We start from the raw sequence: 21,776 nt of genomic DNA on the forward strand, positions 1-21,776 counted from the left end.
TCCGACATCTGAAGCATCAGCCTCCACCACGAACTGACGAGATGGGTCAGGATGAACCAGAATGGGAGCTGTGGTGAAGCGATGTTTGAGGTCCCGGAACGCCCGGTCAGCAGCTGGAGACAACGTGAACGGAACCTTGGGCGAGGTGAGTGCTGACAGGGGGGAAGCCAGGGTGCTGTAACCCCGGATAAAGTGGTGATAGAAGTTGGCGAACCCCAGGTAACGTTGCAGCTGCACCCTGGATGTAGGCTGAGGCCAATCCATCACTGCTCTCACCTTCCCAGGATCCATCTGGACACTCCCAGCAGAGATGATGTAACCAAGAAAAAGGATGCTGGTGTGATGGAACTCGCACTTCTCGGCCTTCACAAACAGCTGATTCTCCAGAAGGCGTTGAAGGACCTGCCGGACGTGGCGCATGTGTTCTTGAGGGGAGCGGGAGAAGATGAGGATGTCATCAATGTAGATGAAGGTGAACCGGTTCAACATGTCGCGGATGACATCATTCACCAGAGCCTGAAACACAGCAGAGCGTTGGTGAGGCCAAAGGGCATGACCAGATACTCGTAGATTCCACTGGCTGTGTTGAAGGCGGTCTTCCACTCGTCCCGCTCTCGTATCCGCGCCAGGTGGTAGGCATTCCGTAAATCCAGCTTGGAAAACACAGTGGCCCCCTGGAACGGCTCGAAGGCAGAGAAGATGAGTGGGTCCCCGGTAGTCAATGCACGAGCGCAGGTTCTTGTTCTTTTTCTCCACAAAGAACCCTGCGCCGGCGGGAGAGGAAGAGGGACGGATAAATCCAGCAGCTAGGGAGTCCCCAATGCAGGTATCCATAGCCTTGGTCTCTGGTCCCGACAGAGAGTACAGACATCCCCTGGGCGACGTGGTGCTAGGGAGAAGGTCAATCCCGCAGTCATAGGGTCGGCGGAAGCAACGTGGTTGGCGGCCCGGGCCACACAGCGTTGTACGAGATCTTCAGTTTCTTGGCAATTTCTCGCATGGAATAGCCTTCATTTCTCAGAACAAGAATAGACTGACGAGTTTCGGAAGAAATGTCTTTGTTGATGGCCATTTTGAGCCTGTAATCGAACCCACAAATGCTGATGCTCCAGATACTCAACTAGTCTAAAGAAGGCAATTTTTTTGCTTCTTTAATCAGAACAACAGTTTTCAGCTGTGCTAACATAATTGCAAAAGGGTTTTTTAATGATCAATTAGCCTTTTAAAATTATAAACTTGGATTAGCTAACACAACGTGCCATTGGAACACAGGAGTGATGGTTGCTGATTATGGGCCTCTGTACGCCTATGTAGATATTCCATTAAAAATCCATCAGATGACCTGGCCTCCACAATCACCCGACCTCAACCCAATTGAGATGGTTTGGGATGAGTTGGACCGCAGAGTGAAGGAAAAGCAGTGCCCAGCATATGTGGGAACTCCTTCAAGACTGTTGGTAAAGCATTCCAGGTAAAGTTGGTTGAGAGAATGCCAAGATTGTGCAAAGCTGTCATCAAGGCAAGGGTGGCTACTTTGAAAAATCTCAAATATAAATATATTTGTTTAACACTTTTTTGGTTACTACATGATTCCATATGTGTTATTTCATAGTTTTGATGTCTTCATTATTATTCTACAATGTAGAGAATAGTACAAATAAAGAAAAACCCTTGAGTGAGTAGTTGTATTCAAACTTTTGAATGGTACCGTATATCTTTAAATCCCCAAAACATGTCACTACAACTATACACGTCATTACTGGGACAGCCAATTTGCTTACCCCAAGTACTTTAAACAATGCATAAACAATACATTTTTGCATTGATAAACAGTTCAATATCAACAAAAACATGTATGATATGTAATTATGTATTTTTTAAGTGTTTTTAATGGGTGCAAAGGGACGCAAATGCCACCGCTATTCAAAAACGACCCGGCCAATATCTACACTAAAAATATAAAAGCAACAATTTCAAAGATTTTACTGAGTTTCAGTTCATATAAGGAAATCAGTCAATTTAAACTAATTAATTATGTCCTAATCTACAGATTTCACATGACTGGGAATACAGATAGTCACAGATACCTTAGAAAAGGTAGGGGTGTCGATCAGAAAACCAGTTAGTATCTGGTGTGACCACCATTTGCCTAATGCAGCGCAACACATCTCATTCGACATAGAGTTGATCAGGCTGTTGATTGTGGCCTGATATTGGTGGGAATTGGAACACACTGTTGTACACGTCGATCTAGAGCATCCCAAACATGCTCAATGGGTGACATGTCTGGTGAGTGTGCAGGCAATGGAAGAACTGGGACATTTTCAGATTACAGGAAATGTGTACAGATCCTTGCGACATGGGGCCGTGCATTATCATGATGAAACATGAGGTGATGTCGGCGGATGAATGGCAAGACGATGGTCCTCAGGATCTTGCCATTGATAAAATGCTAATGTGTTTGTTGTCCTTAGCTTATGCCTGACCATACCATAACCCTACTGGGGCACTCTGTTCACAACGTTTACATCAGCAAACTGCTCGCCAACACAATGCCTGCCACCCGGTACAGTTGAAACCGGGATTCTTCCGTGAAGAGCACACTCCTCCAGCGTGCCAGTGGCCATCGAAGGTGAGCATTTGCACACTGAAGTTGGTTACGACGTCGAACTGCAGTCAGGTCAACACCCCGGTGAGGACGAGGAGCACACAGATGAGCTTCCCTGAGACGATTTCTGACAGTTTTTGTGCAAACCCACAGTTTCATCAGCTGCCCGAGTGGCTGGTCTCTGATGATCCCGCAGGTGAAGAACCCGGATGTGGAGGTCCTGGCCTGGCGTGGTTAAACATGGACTTCGGTTGTGAGTCCGGTTGGACGTACTGCCAAATTCTCTAAAATGACATTGGAGGTGGCTTATGGTAGAGACATTAACATTCAATTATCTGGCAACAGCTCTGGTGGACAGTCCTGCAGTCAGCATACCAATTACACGCTCCTTCAAAACTTGTGACATCTGTGGCATTGTATTGTGTGATAAAACTGCACATTTTAGAGTGGCCTTTTATTGTCCCCAGCACAAGGTGAACCTGTGTAATGATCATAGTGTTTAATTAACTTCTTGAACTTCTTGATGCTCACTAACAGGGATGTAAATAAATTTGGACACAAATTTTGAGAGACCTAAACTGTTTGTGCATATGGAACATTTATGGAATATTTTATTTCAGCTCATGTAACATGGGATCAACACTTTACATGTTGCGTTCATATTTTTATTCAGTATAAATACAAAGTTTATCCCATAGTCCGAAACATCTGATCCTTTTCTCGACGATCCACTCATTATATGCCTAAACAAGGAAGACACACAGTATCTTTTTATGGTTTGTAGTAAACCAAGGGTAATTTTCAACCAACTAATGGATCAAAGAAACCCCAAAGCTTTAAAAAAATAAAATAAAAATCACTACTGCACTGTAGTGTGTGTGGTTAGCCAGTTACAGTACCTATAGAAAGTCTACACCCTCTTGTTTAAATAATTTTGTTTAAATAGATTTAATTGTAATTGTTTGTCATTGATCTACACAAAATACTCTATAATGTCAAAGTGAAAAGAAAATTCAATTTTTTTTAAACAAATTAATTAAAACATTACAACTAAAATCTAGTTTTTACATAAGTATTCACCCCCATTGTTTAGGCAAGCCTAAATTAGTTCAGAAGAAAATTTGGCCTTAACAAATCACAGAAGTTATATGCACTCACTTTGTGTAAAATAACAGGGGTTGACATGATTTTTGAATGACTACCCATTCCTCTGTCCCACATACAACATCTGTAAGGTCCCTCAGTCAAGTATTGAATTTTAAGCACAGATTCTACTACAAAGAATAGGGAGCTTTTCGAAAGCCTCATAAAGAAGGGCGGTGATTGGTAGATGGGTAACAATAACAAATCAGATGTTGAATATATTTTTAAGCATGGTCAAGTTAATAATTATTCTGTGGTTGATGTATTAATGCTCTTGCTGCTGGTGATTCTCTGATCCACCTCTACGCAGACGACACCATTCTGTATACATCTGGCCTTTCTTTGGACACTGTGTTAACAAACCTCCAAACGAGCTTCAACGCCATACAACACTCCTTCCATGGACTCCAACTGCTCTTAAATGCTAGTAAAACTAAGTGCATGTTCTCCAACCGATTGCTGCCCGCACCCTCCCGCCCGACTAGCATCACTAATCTGGACGGCTCTGACCTAGAATATGTGGACAACTACAAATACCTAGGTGTCTGGTTAGACTGTAAACTCTCCTTCCAGACTCACATTAAGCATCTCCAATCCAAAATTAAATTTAGAATCGGATTCCTATTTCGCAACAAAGCCTCCTTCACTTATGCTGCCAAACATACCCTCGTAAAACTGACTATCCTACCGATCCTTGACTTCGGCGATGTCATTTACAAAATAGCCTCCAACACTCTACTCAGCAAACTGGATGTAGTCTATCACAGTGCCATCCGTTTTGTCACCAAAGCCCCATATACTACCCACCACTGCAAGTCTTTTCTAGGTAAAGCCCCGCCTTATCTCAGCTCACTGGTCACCATAGCAACCCCCACCCGTAGCACGCGCTCCAGCAGGTATATTTCATTGGTCATCCCCAAAGCCAACACTTACTTTGGCCGCCTTTCCTTCCAGTTCTCTGCTGCCAATGACTGGAACAAATTGCAAAAATCACTGAATCTGGAGTCTTATATCTCCCTCTCTAACTTTAAGCATCAGCTGTCAGAGCAGCTTACCGATCACTGTACCTGTACACAGCCAATCTGTAAATAGCACACCCAACTACCTCATCCCCATATAATTACTTACCCTCTTGCTCTTTTGTACCCCAGTATCTCTACTTGTACATCATCATCTCCACATCTAACACTCCAGTGTTAATGCTAAATTGTAATTATTTCACCTCTATGGCCTATTTATTGCCTACATCCCTACTCTTTTGCATTTGCACACACTGTACATAGATTTTTCTATTGTGTTATTGACTGTCCGTTTGTTTATGTGTAACTCTGTGTTGTTGTTTTTGTCACACTGCTTTGCTTTATCTTGGCCAGGTCGCAGTTGTAAATGAGAACTTGTTCTCAACTGGCCTACCTGGTTAAATAAAGGTGAAGTAAATAAATGAAATTCTCAGACAATCTGCTTCAATAAGTGTGCCTATCTCCGCATGACATTTACCATGGTTAACAACACTAAAAACAACATAAATGAGGCAGAAAAAACAACATTTTGTCTATAGGCTTCCACCTGATGTTAGCTTTGGAGAAGCATTAATAAGCTAGGGCACAAGCCTCATTTCCATATACTTCGATAAACAAAAACAAAAAAAAGTACCTTTATTTAACCAGGCAAGTCAGTTAAGAACAAATTATTATTTACAATGACAGCCTTCCCCAGCCAAACCCTAACCGGGACGACGCTGGGCCAATTGTGCGCCGCCCTATGGGACTCCCAATCACAGCCGGTTGTGATACAGCCTGGAATCAAACCAGGGTCTGTAGTGACACCTCTAGCACTGAGTTAGACCGCTGCGCCACTCGGGAGCCCTTGTATTTTATTTATTTATCCGTTATTTTACCAAGTAAGTTGACTGAGAACACATTCTCATTTACAGCAACGACCTGGGGAATAGTTACAGGGGAGAGGAGGGGGATGAATGAGCCAATTGTAAACTGGGGATTATTAGGTGACCGTGATGGATTTAGGGCCGGTTTGGGAATTTAGCCAGGACACCGGGGTTAACACCCCTACTCTTACGATAAGTGCCATGGGATCTTTAATGACCTCAGAGAGTCATGTATGCAACAAGGCACTAAAGTACTACTGCAACAACAAGAAAAAACATGTCAAAGTAATACACTTTTTGGCCTAAATGCAAAGCCTGTTTGGGGAAAATACAACACAACACGTCACTGAGTAACTGTCTCCTTATTTTCAAGCATGGTGGTGGCTGCATCATGGTATGGGTATGCTTGACATAGGCAAAGACTGGGGAGTTTTTCAGGATGGATCTAAGCACAGTGTTGTGAAATCTGTGAATGTTTTGTAATGTTTTTAAATTGTATAACTGCCTTAATTTTGCTGGACCCAGGAAGAGTACAGGGATCCATAATAAATACAAATACAAATACAGGCAAAATCCTGGAGGAAAACCTGCTTCAGTCTGCTTTACACCAGACACTGGGAGAGGAATTCACCTTTCAGCAGGGCAATAACCTACAACACAAATCTGCTTGTAAATCTATGGCAAGACTTAAAAATTGCTGTCTATTCATAATCCCCAACACCTTGACAGAGTTTTTTAAAAATTGAAAATAATAATGGACAAATATTGCACAATACAGGTGTGTAAAGCACTTCTGAGACTTAGCCAAGAAGACTCACAGCTGTAATCGCTGCCAAAAGGTGTTTCTAACATGTATTGACTGAGGGGGTGAATACTTTTCTATTCAAGCTATATTAGTGTTTTATGTTTTATTCATCTTTAAAAATATATAGAATTTGTCTTCCACTTTGACATTACATAGTATTTTGTGTAGATCGTTGACAAAAAATTACAATTAAATACATTTTGTAACGCAACACATTTTTGAAAGAAGTTCAAGGTGGTGTAGACTTTCTATATGCACTGTCCGTCCAATGATGTGCATAAACCCTTGATTTCCGATGCTATGTAATGACAAATAAGAGGCTTTGACGCCACCGGCCACCATATTGGCAATCCCAAGAAAGTGCTGTCCTCCATAGGAATGAATGGAATTCTACTGAATTTCAATAAAAGGACAAAATGACATGTATTTATTTGTTGTAGTGGGGACAGTAATATTACTTAATTCAAAAATATATATTTTAAGGAATATGTTTAATATATAAACTCAGCAAAAAAGAAACATCCCTTTTTCAGGATATTTATTTTATTTTATTGAACCTTTATTTAACTAGGCAAGTCACTTAAGAACACATTCTTATTTACAATGATGACCTTGGAACACTGAACTGCCTTGTTCAGGGGCAGGACGACAGATTTTTCCATTGTCAGCTCAGGGATTCGATCTAGCAACCTTTCGGTTACTGGTCCAACACTCTAACCACTAGGCTACCTGCCATATAAATCCAAATAACTTCACAGATCTTCATTGTAAAGGGTTTAAAAAACACTGTTTCCTATGCTTGTTCAATGAATCATAAACAATTAATGAACATGCACCTGTGGAAAGGTCGTTAAGACACTAACAGCTTACAGACGGTAGGCAATTAAGGTCACAGTTATGACAACTTAGGACACTAAAGAGGACTTTCTACTGACTCTGAAAAAGACAAAAAGAAAGATGCCCAGGGTCCCTGCTTATCTGCGTGAACGTGCCTTAGGCATGCTGCAAGGAGGCATGAGGACTGCAGATGTGGCCAGGGCAATAAATTACAATGTCTGTACTGTAAGACAGCACTACAGGGAGACAGGACAGACAGCTGATCGTCCTCACAGTGGCAGACCACGTGTAACAACACCTGCACAGCATCAGTACATCCGAACATCCCACCTGCGGGACAGGTACAGGATGGCAACAACAACTGCCCGAGTTACACCAGGAACGCACAATCCCTCCATCAGTGCTCAGACTGTCCGCAATAGGCTGAGAGCGGCTGGACTGAGGGCTTGTAGGCCTGTTGTAAGGCAGGTCCTCACTAGACGTCACCGGCAACAACGTTGCCTATGGGCACAAACCCACCATTGCTGGACCAGACAGGACTGGCAAAAAGTGCTCTTCACTGACGAGTTGCGATTTTGTCTCACCAGGTGTGATGGTCAGATTCGGGTTTATCGTCGAAGGAATGAACGTTACACCAAGGCCTGCACTCTGGAGCGGGATCGATTTGGAGGTGGAGGGTCCGTCATGGTCTGGGGCAGTGTGTCACAGCATCATTGGACTAAGCTTGTTGTCATTGCAGGCAATCTCAACGCTGTGCGTTACAGGGAAGAAATCCTCCTCCCTCATGTGGTACCCTTCCTGCAAGCTCCTCCAGACATGACCCTCCAGCATGACAATGCCACTAGCCATACTACTCGTTCTGTGTGTGATTTCCTGCAAGACAGGAATGTTAGTGCTCTGCCATGGCCAGCGAAAAGCCCGGATCTCAATCCCATTGAGCACGTCTGGGGCTGTTGGATCGGAGGGTGAGGGCTAGGACCATTCCCCCAGAAATGTCCGGGAACTTGCAGGTGCCTTGGTGGAAGAGTGGGGTAACATCTCACAGCAAGAACTGGAAAATCTTGTGCAGTCCATGAGGAGGAGATGCACTGCAGTACTTAATGCTGCTGGTGGCCACACCAGATACTGACTGTTACTTTTGATTTTGACCCCCCCTTTGTTCAGGGACACACTATTCAATTTCTGTTAGTCACATGTCTGTGGAACTTGTTCAGTTTATGGCTCAGTTGTTGAATCTTGTTATGTTCATACAAATATTTACACATGTTAAAACTTCTTATGGCAGCAATCCCGTTAACGGGATGATATGACAAAAGTCAGTGAAAGTGCAGGGCGCCAAATTCAAACAACAGAAATCTCATAATTAAAATTCCTCAAACATACATGTATCTTATACCATTTTAAAGGTAATCTTGTTGTTAATTCCACCAAAGTGTCCGATTTCAAATAGGCTTTACAGCGAAAGCACCACAAACTATTATGTTAGGTCACCGCAAAATCACAGAAAAACACAGTCATTTTCCCAGCCAAAGACAGGAGTCACAAAAAGTAGAAATAGAGATAAAATTAATCACTAACCTTTGATGATAGGACTTAATTTTACACAATACATATATGTTTTGTTCGATAAAGCTCATATTTATATCCAAAAACCTCAGTTTACATTGGCGCCATGTTCAGAAATGCCTCCAAATATCCAGAGAAATTGCAGAGAACCACATCAAATAACATAAATACTCATCATAAACTTTGATGAAAGATACATGTTTTACATAGAATTAAAGATACACTTGTTCTTAATGCAACCGCTGTGTAAGATTTCAAAAAGCTTTACGGCAAAAGCACAATATTTAATCATCTGAGAACAGCGTTCAGCCACAAAAGGAAGCCATACAGTTACCTGCCAAATTGTGCAGTCAACAAAACTCATAAAAAGCATTCTAAATCTTCACTTACCTTTGCTGATCTTTGTCGGAATGCACTCCCATGACTCCCACTTCCACAAGAAATGTTTGTTTTGTTCGGTAATGTCCATCGTTTATGTCCAAATAGCTTTTTTGTTAGCGTGTTTGGTAAACAAATCCAAAGTCAGAAAGTGCGTTCACTAAAAGCTGACGAAATGTCAAAAAGTTCCGTAACAGTCAGTAGAAACATGTCAAACCGTGTATTGAATCAATCTTTAGAATGTTTTTAACATAAATCTTCAGTAATGTTCCAACCGGAGAATTACATTGACTTCAGATGTGCGATGGAACAGAGCTCCCTCTCATGTGAACGCGCATGGTCAGAGCATGGCCAGGTCATGGTAGAACTGACTATTTCCTGTCTCCTTCGGCCCCACTACACAGTAGAGGCATCAGACAAGGTTCTACAGACTGTTGACATCTAGTGGAAGCCGTAGGAAGTGCAAACTCATCCATATCCCACTGTGTGTTCTGTAGGGGCTGTGTTGAAAATCGACCAACCTCAGAATTCCCACTCCCTGTTTGGATTCTTCTCAGGTTTTCGCCTGCCATATGAGTTCTGTTATACTCACAGACATCATTCAAACAGTTTTAGAAACTTCAGAGTGTTTTATATCCAATACGAATAATAATATGCATATATTAGCAACTGGGACTGAGGAGCAGGCAGTTTACCATGGGCACCTCTGTGCACCTTTCATCCAAGCTACTCAATACTGCCCCTGCAGCCATAAGAAGTTAAGTTTGCTGAAAATAAATAAATAAATAAATAAAAATGTAATAATGTTCAGTTCAATTAATATAATTTAAAAGTATGCATGAAGTAGACTGTAATCAAATATACTTGTCAAAAACAAATGTAGACATGTAACGTGTGCTCCCTCTCCTCCTCGCCTCTAGGTCACCAGACTGCTCGTTATGGCGCACACCTGTCACCATTGTTACGCTCACCTGCTCGTCATCAGACTCACCTGGACTCCATCACCTCCCTGATTACCTTCCCTATACATGTCACTCCCTTTGGTTCCTTCCCCAGGCGTAATTGTTTCTGTTCCTGTGTTATATCTGTGCGTTGTTCGTGTTTCTTAGTTTGTATTATGTTGTGTTTATTTATTAAAACACGTCACTCCCTTAACTTGCTTCCCGACTCTCAGCGCACAATTAATGTATGTCTCATCAGTGTGAGAAACTTGTCAGTGTGAGTAGTTTGTTCACTTGAAAGAACTTCCCTATGCACATTGCAATAACACAAATCCAATTGCTATAACAGCTAACAAGTTTTCTATTTGACCAAATCATAATTTAGGCATTGCTAGCAACATGTGAGAGGCAGCTATAACTCTGAGGTAGATGCGGATGTCTCACTCTTTCAACATCCACTCGAGGGCTTCCCCTGGCGGGGCCATCCAGTCCATCTTGGAGCCCTGGGACATAACTTTCTCGTTCAACTTCCGCATTCAGTTCAACATTACACTCAAGGGCTCCACCTGGCGAGGCTGTCCAGGTGCGCTATACGGTCCATCTTGCAGGGTCATGGCTAGAAGGGATGTGGAAGTGTAACCAGATCTGCACAGATTCCGTAGTGATTTGCATTGCCAAAATCCTGAAGTATCCCTTTAAATTGAACAAGCTGCAGTATGGCTATGATGGTGACCCCTGTTATGCATGTTCATCTGCTCCTTTTCAGGACTGCATGTGAAGGTTGCACAGTTGCTATTGGACAGCAGGGCGCAGGTCAACATGCCTGCTGACTCGTTTGAGTCTCTGCTGGAGCCCTGTGGAGGACACAGAGCTGGCTGCCCTGCTGATCAAGAGGGGCGCCAAACTGGAGGAGGTCAACGATGAGGGATACACTCCACTCATAGAGGCTGCACGAGAGGGCCACGAGGAGATGGTGGCGCTGCTTTTGGCACAAGGTATGGGCTTCTCTCTCTCTCTCCCTCTCTTTCTCTCTGGGAATTAAGCGAGTGCTTCTGTTTAGAGATTTTACCTACTGTACCATGTCCAAGCTCAGTGTTGAGGCAAAATACAAAACCCCTCGTTCGGAAACAAAATTCTCAAGTGATATGGTTATATTCAGATACCGTTTTAAGCTCATGATCTTATTGAGTTGATGCAAAAGAGACAAGCTGGCATTTCCAACACAAATTGAAATCATTTTTCTGTAGCCAACAGTGGGAATAGATTAGTACTCCTTAAAAGGGTGTTCCCAGCAAAACAATCTTGAATCCTCCCTCTGTTGTGTCTGTTTTCTGCAGCTGCCAACATCAACTGCTGGGGCCGGCATCGAGCTGGGCTGCTCAACACCTTGAGCTGAATACCTGCTGGCTGCAGGTGAGCAGAACCTCTCCTAACTGGACTGTCTCTCTGTTTGGCTCTCTCAAACCAAACTACCAATCTCTATTTGAGATTCTCTCATCACTAACTTTAAGCGTCAGCTGTCAGAACAGCTTACCGATCGCTGCAGCTGTACACAGCCCATCTGTAAATAGCCCATCCAACCACCTACCTACCTCATCCCCATATTTGTTTTTCTGCTCTTTTGCACACCAGTATTTCTACTTGCACATCCTCATCTGCACATCTATCACTCCAGTGTAAATTGCTAAATTGTAATTACTTCGCCACTATTGGCCTATTTATTGCCTTACCTCCTTACTTCATTTGCACACACTGTATACAGATTTTTCTATTGTGTTATTGACTGTACGTTTGTTTATCCCATGTGTAACTCTGTGTTTTTGTCGCACTGCTTTGCTTTATCTTGGCCAGGTCACAGTTGTAAATGAGAACTTGTTCTTAACTTGCCTACCTGGCTAAATAAAGGTGAAATATATATATATTTTTTAATCCTCAATTCAGCCATTATCGAAATTCACTTGTCTGTCACCAAAACCAACATTTCCTCCAAAGTTTTGCTTTGTTATCCTGATCCCACACACAACCTTCTATGTGTAATTAATAACATGTGCTCTTGTCCTCAAGAGCCAATGTCCATGCCACAACGGCGACAGGATATACGGCTCTGACGTACGCCTGTGATAACAGATGTGACTGAGTTGCTGCTGCAGATGGGGGCTGACCTGGTGAGGCCTAGGAAACACAGTTCATGTCAATACGCAGTGTTTTTGCATGAGTTGTTCACACGTTTGCATAAGTCTGGGTGTGCTTCCCGAATGGCACCATCTTCCCTTCATAGTGCACTAATTTTTACCAGGGCACTCTGGGCTCTGGTCAAAAGTAGTGCACTTTAGAGGGCACATGTGTCAAACACAAGGCCTGCGGGCCAAATCCGCCTGTGACACATTTCTATCCGGCCCGCACAATGATTTGGCTTGTCAATCCATTTTGGCCCTGTTCCATACCGCCCCGCGATGCGCTGCACTACGAGTCACAGCAAGCACTGCCAACGTGATGCACGCCAAACAGCAGTGCATTGCCACACACCCTTCCTCCCAGACCCACACACACACACACTAGAGCCAGCCAGTGCGGTGTATCATATAATCACTAATGGCACTGACTAAATCTTCTGCCGGATCGAAAGTTTAAAGTGTTGAATTCTTAATGTCCATGCCAGGTTTCGCTCTTAAAGGGTCATTGCTGTAGCCTACAGAAAATGTAATCTTGCTCGTCAACAAATTATAAGATAGAGGATTCACACATGGGTATAAATTACTACTAAAGGGCGTCACCAGTTGAGTCTTCTACTTCAATTCAATTACAGCCTGATGCGCTCGCATCTGTGAATAAGTATTCCAGATTTTACACCCAGAATAATACGAGATGCTCTGACATTCATGCAATGCAAAAAATAATAATAAACATGTCTTATGTTTAAATGTTTCAACAACCTGGCTACGTTTTTGTTATTTGGAGTTTTGATTCAGGTCGGAGCATATTATGCACAGCTAGCAGCAAAGGCTGGACACATTATTTATCTCTTCTTTTGTTTTAATATGCTAAATTGCTATATTCAGCATCCTATGTACATAAGTAGACATTACAAAGGGCTATATTTTTTTCTAATAAACATTGGCCAGTTTGGGTCGCATGTTTTTTTGTAAAAACAAACATAATAGGCTATGGTCTGGCCCGCAAATTTGTTGTCTTTTTTCAATATGGCCAATGCGCTGATTGAGTTTGACACCCCTGTTATAGGGAATAGGGTGCCATTTAGGACTCAGCCTGGGTGTTGTTTAGATGCATGACTGCTTGAATACGCTCATGTGTTTCCATGTGTCCGTTTCACTCCTGTTTTTCTCTTTGCCTTGCGGAAACATGAGTCGGAGGGCGACAGAACCAAATAGTTATAAGGAAATTGTGGTCAGTTAACAAATATTGTCTTGTTTGATTTTTGCCCTGTTCTAGCCAAAGCCAATGTAAATATGCATGTATTTTTTACTAATACAGTCTTACAATTGATGTTTTTGTGTGTTGTTTTTTGTCAGTTGCACTGTGGCATGAAAGGAGGTCCATGAAGTTAACATGGACAGCATCGCTAAGCCTGAGTTCCTGTCGAGTAAAGCCAAGGAGGGCTCACCTATGGAGCTCCATACTCACAATTCCCTTTAGTTCAGGGACTGAATGGCCATTCTTCTGGAGAAATCAAATGTCTTATTCAACTGAATTGAGATTAAATTGATCTGTAACTCTTGTTGAATAGAGCAGTGCATTTCCTCAAAATCAAGGTGGTCCCTGACAGTTGGAAGACGGACATGAACAAGATCTTAGAATCGTCCAGCAGCGACGAGGAGGACACGGAAGGAGAGGAGAAGGAGGTGGTAAGGGTGGTCACACCATTGTGGTGTCCTACCTCCTCAACTACCCCAACAATATCCTGTCGGTCCCCGCACAAGACCTATCTCAGCTCACACCCCTCTCCTATGACACCTCTCAAATAAAACTGTGAAGGACCTCGGCGTTACCCTGGGACCTGATCTCTCTTTTGACGAACATAAATGATGCAGAAAAATTTATCCATGCTTTTGTCACTTCTAGGTTAGACTACTGCAATGCTCTACTTTCCGGCTACACGGATAAAGTACTAAATAAACTTCAGTTAGTGCTAAACACGGCTGCTAGAATCTTGACTAGAACCCCAAAATTTGATCATATTACTCCAGTGCTAGCCTCTCTACACTGGCTTCCTGTTAAGGCTAGGGCTGATTTCAAGGTTTTACTGCTAACCTACAAAGCATTACATGGGCTTGCTCCTACCTATCTTTCCGATTTGGTCCTGCCGTACATACCTACATGTACGCTACGGTCACAAGACACAGGCCTCCTTACTGTTCCTAGAATTTCTAAGCAAACAGCTGGAGGCAGAACTTTCTCCTATAGAGCTCCATTTTTATGGAATGGTCTGCCTATTCATTAAAGAGACGCAGACTCGGTCTCGACCTTTAAGTCTTTACTGAAGACTCATCTCTTCAGTAGGTCCTATGATTGAGTGTAGTCTTGCCCAAGAGTGTGAAGGTGAATGGAAAGGCACTGGAGCAACGAACCGCCCTTGCTGTCTCTGCCTGGCCGGTTCCCCTCTCTCCACTGGGATTCTCTGCCTCAAACCCTATTACATGGGCTAAGTCACTAACGTACTGGTGCTCGAGGAGGGGGGGATCCCTAGGAGGGGTGCATCACTTGAGTGGGTTGAGTCACTGACGTGATCTTCCTGTCCGGGATCCCCCCCCTTGGGTTCGTGCCGTGGGAGAGATTTTCGTGGGCTATACTCGGCCTTGTCTCAGGATAGTAAGTTGGTGGTTGAAGGTATCCCTCTAGTGGTGTGGGGGCTGTGCTTTGGCAAAGTGGGTGTGGTTATATCCTGCCTGTTTGGCCCTGTCCGGGGGTATCGTCGGACACAGTGTATCCCGACCCCTCCTGTCTCAGCCTGCAGTATTTATGCTGCAATAGTTTGTGGCGGGGGGCTAGGGTCAGTCTGTTATATCTGGAGTATTTATCCTGTCTTATCCGGTGTCCTGTATGAATTTAAGTATGCTCTCTCTAATTCTCTCTCTCTCTGAGGACCTGAGCCCCAGGACCATGCCTCAGGACTACCTGGCCTGATAACTCCTTGCTGTCCCCAGTCCACCTGGTCGTGCTGCTACTCCAGTTTCAACTGTTCTGCCTGCGGCTATGGAACCCTGACCTGTTCACCAAACGTGCTACCTTGTCCCAGACCTGCTGTTTTCAACTCTCTAGAGACAGCAGGAGCAGTAGAGATACTCTCAATGATCGGCTATGAAAAGCCAACTGATATTTACTCCTGAGGTGCTGACCTGTTGCACCCTCTACAATCACTGTGATTATTATTATTTGACCCTGCTGGTCATCTATGAACGTTTGCACATCTTGGCCATGTTCTATTTTAATCTCCACCCGGCACAGCCAGAAGAGGACTGGCCACCCCTCATAGCCTGGTTCCTCTCTAATTTCTTCCTAGGTTCCGGCCTTTCTAGGGAGTTTTTCCTAGCCACCGTGCTTCTACACCTGCATTGCTTGCTGTTTGGGGTTTTAGGTTGGGTTTCTGTACAGCACTTTGTGACAGCAGCTGATGTAAGAAGGGCTTTGTAAATACATTTGATTGGTTGGTTGATTGACCGCTAGTTTACTAACAGACAAACAACTACTGTACCTCTACAAACATGTCTGGAGGGAGTTGTATTGACACCAAGTTGATACCAAATATTGATACCAAATATACTTTTGTTATATCTCCTTAGATCTTATGAGTTCCAAGCTCTGGCCATGGTGGAGCCAGACAGAGTACCCTCCAACATTACAACAGCTCCACCCGTCATCACAAAAGGTCAGTCCAACAGTAAATATAGGTCTAACATCAGTTGACCAAGAAGACAACTAGACACCAGTTGACTACACAAGGCATCAAAGCGTTATAATGATTACTGTAATATTGGTTGGTACAACCTTGTAACTAACTGGTTGTGTTGTCCTGTGTGGCTGTCTCAGGTGGCTCCAAGCAGAGAGCGTGCCCCCTACAGGATAACCCTGTCATGGCAGACGGTTCAGACAGACATGCTGCCCCCCTTCCACCCGTACCAGCCCTTGGAGTGCATTGTGAAAGAGACAGAGTGCAAGCTGATCTCAGCCATAGAGAATCTCAGCCATAGAGAAGACCCAGCTGCAGAATAAGAAGATGATCCTCAAGGAGCAGTAAACTAAAGAGTACATGAAGGCCGAAGGCCTGAAGGATGACCCGGGGCAGCCCCTACCCTGCAGACTATCTTCGCACCTTGGCCACCCAGCAGTTCAGACTTGAGCACGGCAGACTACCCCTGACCTGCTGATGGTGAGCAAGTAGGAGATGTTGGGGCAGCAGTTGACAGGCCTGGGACTGGACCTTCTCACCCAGGCCCCCGACAGACTCATACTGGTCTTCCCCGTACAGATCGACACAGACATGCTGGTTGACATCATGGATGGACATGGTGTACAGTGCCTTCCGAAAGTATTCATACCCTTTGACTTTTTCCACATTTCGTTGTGTTACAAAGTAGGATTCAAATTAATTTAATTGTCATTTTTTGTCAATGATCTACACAAAATACTGTAATGTCAAAGTGGATAAAAAATTCTAACATAAATAAAAAATGTCAAACTAAATAAAACACTTGACTAGATAAGTATTCTACCCCCTGAGTTAATACATGTTAAAATCACCTTTGGCAGCATTTACAGCTGTGAGTCTTTCTGGGTAAGTCTCTAAGAGCTTTGCACACCTGGATTGTACAATATTTGCCCATTATTATATTTTCAATTCTTCAAGTTGGTTGTTGATCATTGCTAGATAGCCATTTTCAAGTCTTGCCATATATTTTCAAGCCAATTTAAGTCGAAACTGTAGCTAGGCCACTCAGGAACATGCAATGTCATCTTGGTAAGCAACTCCAGTGTATATTTGGCCTTGTGTTTTAGGCAATTGTCCTGCTGAAAGCAAACTGAACCAAATGTTCCTCTAAGATTTTGCCTATACTCAGCATTATTCTGTTTACTTTTATCTGATGACAAGCAAACCCATAAAATGATTCAACCACCACCATGCTTGAAAATATGAAGAGTGATACTTAGTTATGTGTTGTGTTGGATTTGCCCCAATCATAACGCTTTGTATTCAGGACAAAAAGTAAATTTCTTTGCCACATTTTTTGCAGTAATCATTAGGTGCCTTATTGCAAACAGGATGTATGTTTTGGAATATTTGAATTATGTACAGTCTTCCTTCGTATGAGTCTGTCATTTATGTTCGTATTGTGGAGTAACTACAATGTTGTTGATCCATCCTCAGTTTTCTTCTATCACAGCCATTAAACTTTGCAAGTGTTTTAAAGTCACCATTGGCCTCCGGCGCCGGAAAGAGATGGCTGCCTCGCTTCGCGTTCCTTGGAAAATATGCAGTATTTTGTTTTTTTACGTGTTATTTCTTACATCGGTACCCCGGGTAATCTTAGGTTTCATTACATACAGTCGGGAGGAACTACTGAATATACGATTAACGTCACCTCATCGTCGTTCCTACCAGGAATATGACTTTCCCGAAACGGATCCAGTGTCTTGCCTTCCACACAATACAATGGATCTGATCCCAGCCGGCGACCCTGTGCGACGCCGAAAAAGGGGAAAACGTGGCGGTCTCGTGGTCAGGCTTCGGAGACGGGCACATCGCGCTCCACTCCCTAGCATACTACTCGCCAATGTCCAGTCTCTTGACAATAAGGTTGATGAAATCCGAGCACGGGTAGCATTCCAGAGAGACATCAGGGATTGCAACGTGCTCTGCTTCACGGAAACATGGCTAACTCAAGGGACGCTAACGGAGTCGGTGCAGCCAGCTGGTTTCTCCATGCATCGCGCCGACAGAAACAAACATCTTTCCGGTAAGAAGAGGGGCGGGGGGGTATGCCTTATGATTAACGAGAAGTGGTGTGATCATCATAACAACACACAAGAACTCAAGTCGTTCTGTTCACCTGATCTAGAACTCCTCACAATCAAATGTCGACCGCATTATCTACCAAGGGAATTCTCGTCAATCATAATCACAGCCGTATACATTCCCCCCCAAGCAGACACATCGATGGCCCTGAACGAACTTTATCTGACTCTTTGTAAACTGGAAACCACACACCCTGAGGCTGCATTCATCGTAGCTGGGGATTTTAACAAGGCTAATCTAAAAACAAAACTCCCTAAATTCTATCAGCATATCGATTGTGCTACCAGGGCTGGAAAAACACTAGACCATTGTTACACTAATTTCCGCGACGCTTATAAGGCCCTCCCCCGCCCCCCTTTCGGAAAAGCTGACCACGACTCCATTTTGTTGATTCCAGCCTACAAACAAAAACTCAAACAACAAGCTCCCGCGCTCAGGTCTGTTCAACGCTGGTCCGACCAATCTGAATCCACGCTTCAAGACTGCTTCGATCACGCAGATTGGAATATGTTCCGCATCGCGTCCAACAACAATATTGACGAATATGCTGATTCGGTGAGCGAGTTCATTAGGAAGTGCATTGACGATGTCGTACCCACAGCAACGATAAAAACATTCCCAAACCAGAAACCGTGGATTGACGGCAGCATTCGCGTGAAACTGAAAGCGCGAACCACTGCTTTTAACCAGGGCAAGGTGACCGGAAGCATGACCGAATACAAACAGTGTAGCTATTCTCTCCGCAAGGCAATCAAACAGGCCAAGTCTCAGTACAGAGACAAAATCGAGTCGAAATTCAACAGCTCAGACACAAGAGGTATGTGGCAGGGTCTACAGTCAATCACGGATTACAAAAAGAAAACCAGCCCCGTCGAGGACCAGGATGTCTTGCTCCCAGACAGGCTAAACAACTTTTTTGCCCGCTTTGAGGACAATACAGTGCCACTGACACGGCCCCCTACCAAAACCTGCGGGCTCTCCTTCACTGCAGCCGAGGTGAGTAAAACATTTAAACGTGTTAACCCTCGCAAGGCTGCAGGCCCAGACGGCATTCCCAGCCGCGTCCTCAGAGCATGCGCAGACCAGCTGGCTGGTGTGTTTACGGACATATTCAATCAATCCTTATCCCAGTCTGCTGTTCCCACATGCTTCAAGAGGGCCACCATTGTTCCTGTTCCCAAGAAAGCTAAGGTAACTGAGCTAAACGACTACCGCCCCGTAGCACTCACTTCCGTCATCATGAAGTGCTTTGAGAGACTAGTCAAGGACCATATCACCTCCACCCTACCGGACACCCTAGACCCACTCCAATTTGCTTACCGACCCAATAGGTCCACAGACGACGCAATCGCAACCACACTGCACACTGCCCTAACCCATCTGGACAAGAGGAATACCCATGTGAGAATGCTGTTCATCGATTACAGCTCAGCATTTAACACCATAGTACCCTCCAAACTCGTCATCAAGCTCGAGACCCTGGGTCTCGACCCCGCCCTGTGCAACTGGGTCCTGGACTTCCTGACGGGCCGCCCCCAGGTGGTGAGGGTAGGTAACAACATCTCCACCCCGCTGATCCTCAACACTGGGGCCCCACAAGGGTGCGTTCTGAGCCCTCTCCTGTACTCCCTGTTCACCCACGACTGCGTGGCCATGCACGCCTCCAACTCAATCATCAAGTTTGCGGATGACACTACAGTGGTAGGCTTGATCACCAACAACGACGAGACGGCCTACAGGGAGGAGGTGAGGGCCCTCGGAGTGTGGTGTCAGGAAAATAACCTCATACTCAACGTCAACAAAACAAAGGAGATGATTGTGGACTTCAGGAAACAGCAGAGGGAGCACCCCCCTATCCACATCGACGGGTCAGTAGTGGAGAAGGTGGAAAGTTTTAAGTTCCTCGGTGTACACATCACGGACAAACTGAACTGGTCCACCCACACAGACAGCGTTGTGAAGAAGGCGCAGCAGCGCCTCTTCAACCTCAGGAGGCTGAAGAAATTCGGCTTGTCACCAAAAGCACTCACAAACTTCTACAGATGCACAATCGAGAGCATCCTGTCGGGCTGTATCACCGCCTGGTACGGCAACTGCTCCGCCCACAACCGTAAGGCTCTCCAGAGGGTAGTGAGGTCTGCAGAACGCATCACCAGGGGCAAACTACCTGCCCTCCAGGACACCTACACCACCCGATGTCACAGGAAGGCCATAAAGATCATCAAGGACAACAACCACCCAAGCCACTGCCTGTTCACCCCGCTATCATCCAGAAGGCGAGGTCAGTACAGGTGCATCAAAGCAGGGACCGAGAGACTGAAAAACAGCTTCTTCTCAAGGCCATCAGACTGTTAAACAGCCACCACTAACATTTAGCGGCCGCTGCCAACATACTGACTCAACTCCAGCCACTTTAAAAATGGGAATTGATGGAAATTATGTAAAAATGTACCACTAGCCACTTTAAGCAATGCCACTTAATACAATGTTTACATACCCTACATTACCCATCTCATATGTATATATACTGTACTCTATATCATCTACTGCATCTTGCCATCTTTATGCAATACATGTACCACTAGCCACTTTAAACTATGCCACTTTATGTTTACATACCCTACAGTACTCATCTCATATGTATATACCGTACTCTATACCATCTACTGCATCTGCCATGCCGTTCTGTACCACCACTCATCCATATATCTTTATGTACATATTCTTTATCCCTTACACTTGTGTGTGTGTGTAAGGTAGTAGTGTGGAATTGTTAGGTTAGATTACTGTTGGTTATTACTGCATTGTCGGAACTAGAAGCACAAGCATTTCGCTACACTCGCATTAACATCTGCTAACCATGTGTATGTGACTAATAAAATTTGATTTGATTTGATTTGGTTAAATCCCTGAGCAGTGTCCTTTATCTCTGGCAACAGAGTTAGGAAGGGCGCCTGTATCTTTATAGTGACTTTGTGCATTGACACACCATCCAAAGTGTAATTAATAACTTCACTATGCTCAAAGGGATATTCAATGTCCGCTTCTTTTTTTTTACCCATCTACCAATAGGTGCCCTTCTTTGCAAACCATTGGAAAACTTCCATGGTCTTTCTGGTTGAATCTGTGCTCAAAAGTCCTTGCTCGACTGAGGGACTTTACAGATACAGTGGATTCCGAAAGTATTCAGACCCCTTTACTTTTTCCACATTTTGTTACTTTACAGCCTTATTCTAAAAATGATTAAATCATTTTTGTTCCCTTTATCAATCTACACACAATACCACATAATGACAAAGCAAAAACAGGTTTTTAGAAATTTTGCAAATGTATTAAAAATAAAAAACTGAAATATCACATTTACATAAGTACTCAGACCCTTTACTCAGTACTTTGTTGAAGCACCTTTGGCAGCGATTCCAGCCTTGAGTCTTCTTGGGTATGATGCTACAAGCTTGGCACACCTGTATTTGAGGAGTTTCTCCCATTCTTCTCTGCAGATCCTCTCAAACTGTCATGTCAGGTTGGATGAGGAGCGTTTCTGCACAGCTATTTTCAGGTCTCTCCAGAGTTGTTTGATTGGG

The sequence above is a fragment of the Salvelinus alpinus genome, unplaced genomic scaffold (genome assembly GCF_045679555.1).
Source record: "Salvelinus alpinus unplaced genomic scaffold, SLU_Salpinus.1 scaffold_40, whole genome shotgun sequence".
Lineage (NCBI taxonomy): Eukaryota > Metazoa > Chordata > Actinopteri > Salmoniformes > Salmonidae > Salvelinus > Salvelinus alpinus.